The following is a 7,601-nucleotide window of genomic DNA, read 5'->3' as shown; positions in this document are numbered from 1 at the left end:
TAATTGAGACACCAACTTCTCTCATCTTTAGGATTTGCTCCAATGACTGCTCATAGGAGCAGAATCCACACGGGGAGGGAATCATACGCTCCTTGAGCCTGTTGTGCAAGTGAGGCCAGCAAGGCACTTCTGCAGAGAGGTGCTCAGTGCCAGCCTGGTCTAAGCAACAGGGAGTTCATCTGGCAGATATTTTGGTGGCCAGGGGCTTTAGGCACCTCCATAGTGAGACAAGAACTGGATAGGGTGCTTTGCGGATTCAAATTTAGAATTTAGGTACTATGTGTTAATTAAGCACCTAAGTCAGCTGTGGAACACATTTAAGCAAAATAATGCAGCCTGACTGGATTTACACTAGGCTAATTTTTTAAGGATTGTTTTAAATGCCCACTAAAAATTATTTGTATATTTTAAGTGCGATTGGAAAATTCAATATATTCTTTCTTATACAATCAAATGGCTCTCAGTGGTTTTGGGAAGATCAGTCTCTGGATTCTATAAAAACTGTAAATGCTACGAAGATGCATTTACAATTATGAAAGGATTTGTTTGCACATTAGCTTCAGCATTACTTTTTTTGCTTTCAGTTTTAATATTACACCATTGAAATTTTCAGTATGCCATACATATATACATTATCTGGTGGTGAAAACTGCCGGCAACTGAACTGCTTTATAGGTACTCTGCTGGTTGGCATTCTGTGTAAAAGCAAGGCAGTTTGATGTTGATATTTAGACTTGGTTGGCAGCAAAACACTTTGTTTAAAATAGAAGAATTTTAAATTCACTACAATTAAGTCTTGGCAAGTGAAGAACTGAATGACAAATACTACAGTAGCTGAGCATAAAGGCATTCCAATAAGATATCAAAAGGAAACAAAATAGGAACTTGCTGCCATTTGAGGCCAGAGACCAGTTTAACTCCTTAACCATGCAGGACGGCAAGACATTTGTTATGTAACAGCAACTTCAGATGGTGTTTTTAAATCCTGCCATCTTCTCACTGAAGAACAGAAGATTAGACTTCTACAGACTCGGAGAGACAGGGAGCAGAGCCAGCAGCAATATTTAGCAGTGAGTGACTGATTTCTGGCACCATCTAGCTTCTCTGCATCAGTAATCTGGCAGGCTGGTAGGTGCTTTTCAAAGACATTGATTGAATAGTTGATATTAGTGCTATACAAAGGCTCAAAACAGCTCAAGAAAGACTAAGAAAGAGTAGGTCCTAAGCCCCAAGACTATTTTTTTTTTTTCCAATAAAGTTAGTAGGAGGAAAAATCTTGGGCAGAATACCAAAGCCAAGAGAATGCAGGCCCTGTTCACCATTCAGCTTCTGACTATGCTTCTCTGACAAACATCTGTAATATGTATCAAACATGTTAGCCACAAAGAAGTCATAAGACAGACTTAATTCTTAATTTTCATGAGGTATAGTAGAATCTGCAAAGTACAGACTTTTTTTTTGACCAATAAAACTATCCCTATTTCCACTTACAATTGTAAAACTCCAAGTCATTGTAATTAAAGATAGTGAATTTATACTCATTCACTACATTTATAGAGTTTTGAACTATAGAAATTCTTATGGATGGAAAACTGCTGACCATTTGAGGAAAGAAGACATGTTTTATTGCTGAATGTCAAAATGTAATCAGTTTATGAGATATACAAACTTTGAATTCTTGTGGACTGTAAAATTTTGCAGAAACGTTTACTCACCAGCATAAAGACATTTACAGACTTACACCTTGGGAAATCAGAAAGATAGACAAATAAGGTTAGTTTATGTCCTCAGTGGATGAGGAAATAGTGGCAAAAGAGGGGAAAAAAAATTGACTGGACTATACCAGACAAGCAAGTATATTTTCTCCAATTAAGAACCTTTTTTCAATTTGCACACTGAAATTTTCTTTACATTTGTCTGAAATCACCTGGAATATGCTTTAGGAGTGAATCCCTTCACATTTAGTTTATTTATAGCATAGGCCAAATCAAAACAAGGATTCTCAAATGCATGACCAATCCACTTTCTCATTTGCTTGGTCTTTACAACAACATGTATGCACAGCTACTGAAAGTTAGCTACATTTACACACAACTAATATATAAGAGTTTCTTTATCAAAAGAATGGAACACAGTTATATGGTTGGTTTTTTTTCTATAATCCACTTAAAGTAATATTTCTCTGCCTCTCCCTCAGTGTCGTGGCTTAATATACTCAGTCTATATAGACACACTTTGTCAGTAAAGAGGTCCAAGGTTATTCTGCTGTTGATTCATCCATGATCAGCCTTTGTGTTTCATTATTTCATCAAATAACTGAAATGTAAATGCACGGGAAACAGTTGCCTATTTGTTTTAATTATATTTCAAAGGTTTTCCTTTAATTGAGTCTTACATTCTCTTCTCTCAAGATATTTAGGATTTTAGACTACACATTTTCCACTTCTTTTGATTACAAGACTATGAAGGACCATATCTTTTCAACAGCATAGGAGGGACGGCTGATACCTGAACATTAGCAAGTCAATATTTGGTGCAGTGTGAATAAGAGTATCCAAGTGAGAAGGAATTTCAAGATTTAGATCAGAGTAAGAACTCAAATGAACTCAATCTGAACTGCAGGCAGAAGTCCAAACTGAAGTTTGAAACTACTCTCATTATTAAGCTCATTGAAAAGTTACAGATCAAAATGGAAGAGCAAGTAAAACAAAATTAGGTAGTGGGATCAAATCAGAGAAGGAAAAAAACACATATCCAGCAAGTACTAGGTTTATATGAATATTTTCAGAAGACATTTATACTATGCAGGTAATCCAATATAATCATAAACAGTTGAATGAGATTCTGATCCTGACCTTCAGATGCTCTCAAGCACCTGGTTTGGGTAAGCACTGGAAAGAAGGCAAAGAACAGAGGAGATGAGAAACGTGTTAAAAGTATTATGGGAATTGGATAGTGCTATCCTCATTTTGATAAGCAGGAGTTTATCATGACTACAGTAGCCCACTCTCTTTTTGCACTGAATAATTCCCAATGTTTCTGTATCATCACACTTATTGAAGACTTAACTTTCTAATCTTGTAAGTATGGGTAGACAGAAGGGAAGAGCAAGAAATATCAATAAAATTCCTCTCCTCTTTGCCCTCACATTACTGGATAATATTTTCTTTTTCTCCAAATACTTGAGAAATTCATTGCAACTGCAATAGAGGGAGGAGAAGACTGACGGGAGACAACTGATTTGTATATGCATGTTATTTTATTATTTTAGAATTTAAAAACATATTTTATGTGTACATTTACCAAATAGCAGGGGTGAAATTGCAGTTCCAGAGAAAAGTGATCAGGATTTGTTACTCTGTTACTGCCTTGTTAAATGGATTTTATATATTAGAGAAGAATCTAGATCTCGGACATCATTTGTCTTCAATTTCTTCCCAGCTTTTGCCCTAGGAGAGGTGGGGCAAATCGCTAAGTATTTTAGGTGCTCTTTATTCTCCTTCCTCACTTCACTGTGTCTTATGTTATATTAGCAGTACTGTGAACAGCATATGACAATAATAGTGAACTCTTATGCAAGACACTCAGACTAGACCTTCATAGGCCAATTAAGCATGATCCACATTTCACAATATGAAATATAATTTCCAGAGACATGAACAGAGTGATTAGATACTTTCTTTGGTCATATTATATTTTTTCCATTCTATTAAGTAATTTATTTCTTCCTCAGTCTCATGTTCTCTCTCCCACAGCCTTAAGGGACAGTGTTTGGAACCTTAAACTAGTTTAGTCAATGGGATGAGGTCAGCCATCAAATCCATGGGACCAGCAAGATTAGAACATATTTATCCCAAGTCCAAGTGCAGTGCTTCATTCAGACAGCTATGCTGCCTGCTAGTTATCAGGTTGAACGGAAAACAGAAGTTGTATTAAAAGACAGCAGGATCATTATTTCTGCCTTCTGCCCACCTCCTCAAGTGCCTGAGGTCATTTTCCACAACAAAAAAGAAAGCCCTTCTTAGAAGTGTTTTTGTGCTAAACAGTAGTGGTTAATTTCTTGCAACTAATTAGTTATTCAAGTGAAAGTATAATGATTCTCCAACATGATTGAAAGTGCTTCAACCGAGTTTCCTGCTAAGAGCATACTTCTAGAAAAGACGCAATAAATCAGCAGGGTTATGGAAATCTTTAAACAAAGCAAGTCTACGACAGGAACCCATTAAAGATATAGCCATGTAATATTTATGTACCTAGCTGACTTGTGCTTTTAACCTAGCACTTTCAGTTATAGCTTTTTAGCACCTGGGTCATATTCACTAAGAATGAAATTCACCCTATCTGCTAAAAGCCAGCATAATGTGTCTGCATTAGGTGTTCAAAATATAGAGTTACCTTAGGACTTAAGTGATGGAGTCTTCCCACTGAATGGAATTTCATCCAGATTTTTCTAAAGAAAAATACAAACAGAATGCCCTTGAGCAGCACAGAAACCCTGATTACCCTTAGCAAAATAAAAAATCGGTAGGTATGGGAAAGGTTTTATAAATCCAAGGAGGTACCTTTTCAGAATAGAAAATATCACCCATGATAGTTCAGATTATGATTTGAATAAGAGTGGTTACTGAGATGGTAATAGCAGATCTCTGGAGATTTTTAGAGAAGGTCTTGACTACATAAAATGCCACCCACTTACTCCAAAAATTATTAATTCATTACAGGTTGGGTGTTTAGATGTATTAGGTGCTGCAGAAAAGCAAGACCCAGTTGTGTAGAAAAATATTTTGATTATGTTTAAGCCTTCCAGATGTTACAGATGTACACATATGATCCCCTTAAATCTCCAAAAGGAAGAGATATTTCCCTTTCTTCCACCACATTAAATTATGTCTGCATGGGTTTACATGCACTTTTAAAACAGGCATAAGCGTACGTGAAGCAAAGGGTATGGTTTAATAATCCCCACTTCCTTTGGCTTTCATACATGCTTTCCCTCATCCCATTCACTTAATTGCCAATCTCCCAGTCAGTCTTCCCACAGTTTTAAGAGACAGAATTTGGATTCACAAACCAATTCCAGTCAAAGTCCCAAATATTATTTTCTGGCCAACCCTTCCTTAATGCAGCATATGGCTGCAAAAAGGGAAGCTTCTCTGCTGTGAGGCTGGAAAAGGGGAGCTTCAGGAAGGGATGTAGGAACTGCAGTTTCCTGGGACTCTGGGAAGTGGGAGGAAACAAGAAGGTTATAAGAAATTAGCAGGGGAAGGGGATTGAAAGACAGAAAAGGAGACCAAACATCACTCCCCCTTTCCAATAAAATAATCTTTGCTCTCACCATAGGTTTTTGGGCCAGTGACCACTTTCAACTCACACTTTCTGTTGGAAAAATAAATTGGGAGTCCAGATTAATTTTGTCAATAGAAAGTTTAAAGTGGTCACTGGAGCACAAAGAGCTTTTCAAAGGGCAGCTGAGCTCAACAGGGACAAGAAAAGGGATGTTCAGAGCCACAAAAATAGAGGCAGATTAAAAACATTAGGGGTGTACCATTTTTCAGCAATAAAGTAAGGATTTTATAAACTCCTGCTATTTTGTATCTATTTATTGTCTGCTGTTTTTCTTTAGAAGAATATATATTGCTTTAAAATACCTTTGCCAAGACAGAAAAAAAGTAGTTTGCATGTTGGTCTTCATAAAAAAGCAGTAGAAAACAGTAAACAAACTAGGCTTTTGCTCCTTGAATAAATGGGATTATGCTTCATGTTTGTGCTGTAAATCATTGGATCCAGTACAAGCAGTTGTACTGCAATGGGTTTTGCTATGCTAAATATTTAAACTCTGTGCCCAGTCCTTCAAAGTCTGAGCTTATTCTGTGTCCAGAGCTTTGTAGGGTTGAGTCAATAGCATATTTGTTTTGAATGGTTGTTCCTAGATAACAGTAACAAAAATCCAAAACTTGTTTACATCATTTAACATGCCTAAACACTTAGCTCAAGACACTAAAAAAACCCCCAAACAACCCACCACACAATCACAAACCAAAAAAAAACCCCAACCCCCACCAAGAGGCAGAAAAATGCAATTCTTTAGAATGGTGTCTGCTGTTAGAAATAATAAGTTACACTTACATCATCAAAAGGCAAAAAGAACCTTTTGCCAACTCTGGACCAAAAATGGTTTTGTTTTTAAACTGCATCAGTGACTGGCATAAAAAGTTTTCAAGGAATTTCTTCTTCTCCCTGACGACAGCCATGAGCTTTTCTACTACCCTAGACTGCACATTGTAGTGACTGCAAGGTAGGCATGTCTTGTGGTTCCTAAGCAGTAGCCTTTATTTATCAGAGCATACAGAATGTGTGATGAGGGAGAGTCAAAATGAAACAAATCGGGCAATTCCACCAGTCATATGAAAACTTTTTTCCCATCTAAGCAGTACCTTCACCTCTTATAGGCAGAGGTTGCATCAGCTGTTTAGCAAGTGCCCCTCTACTGTTTTCTTAAGTTGTATTGATATCTTGCGAACAAGTTTTCACCAACATTTATACACAGATGCTCATGCAGTGTTCAACATACTCTCCAATTGCATTTTGGACTAATTTCTATAAAGTATGGTGATATTTTTAAGAACAAAGACAAAGCATAATCTCTCATCTGTTTCAAGTTACACATCAAAAATACCGAGTATGTTAGAAACAGATAGATTTGCATGCAGAAATTTCACAAAGGAAAAAAGCAAGAATGTCAAAAAACAATTACAGCAAAGGAAAGGAAATAATGTAAACAGGCAATGATTTACCATCCTTACATTTTCAGAATCACAGTTCTAACTGAACACTGTCTATCTTTAGTTAGTACCCAGTACTGTGTAATAAACAAAGTATTTGAAAAAACATAATTTTTTTATATCTACATGTCATCTAGAAAGCTCCTAATACTTGATCTGGAAGCAGAGAGAACTCAAAAAGGTGCTCCTTTTCCAGTGAAGACGTGATTTCCCCTCTAAGGGCCTGAGGCAGTGTGCCTCACATGCTAATAGCTTGAGTTGTGTGCAAAAGCCCTATATTGTTTACATAGCACTTCAAATGTTCAAAGCACTATGAGATATCAGCCATCGCTACACTTTTATGAGGCTATAAGTATTACCCACTAAACATTAGGGTTCAAATGACTCGCTGTTGATCAAAAGAAACTTTGTGCGGCACGACCATAATTATTTGAATTTGTAATTCTCATAGTCCATTCCTACAGTGACTAAGAAAGAAGAAGGGGATGGGATATTAAAGCCAGTTGCTGCTGCACTCTACTCTGGCAGTGAAATCCCTAAGCTAACATGCACTCAAACAGCACCTTTTCTGGTAACTTAAAAAACAAAATAAACCAAAAACCAGTTAAAAATCAAAAGCACAATTTAAACAAAATGTTTTAAAAGCCCCCAAACATGTTTTTCTGAATATAGGCATGTCATAGTCACTACAAAGAATGTAAAAGACAACATAGAAACTGCACTGAAATACTCCAGAAATCCCAAGATGGTGATCTCCATTTATCCTGAAGGAGCCTGTTTAGTTTTGGGTTGTTTTTTTTTAAACCAAGAGAATTAGTA

This window comes from Antrostomus carolinensis, unplaced genomic scaffold (genome assembly GCF_000700745.2).
Source record: "Antrostomus carolinensis isolate BGI_N321 unplaced genomic scaffold, ASM70074v2 scaffold4271, whole genome shotgun sequence".
NCBI lineage: Eukaryota > Metazoa > Chordata > Aves > Caprimulgiformes > Caprimulgidae > Antrostomus > Antrostomus carolinensis.
Note: the sequence above shows the minus strand (reverse complement) of the source record.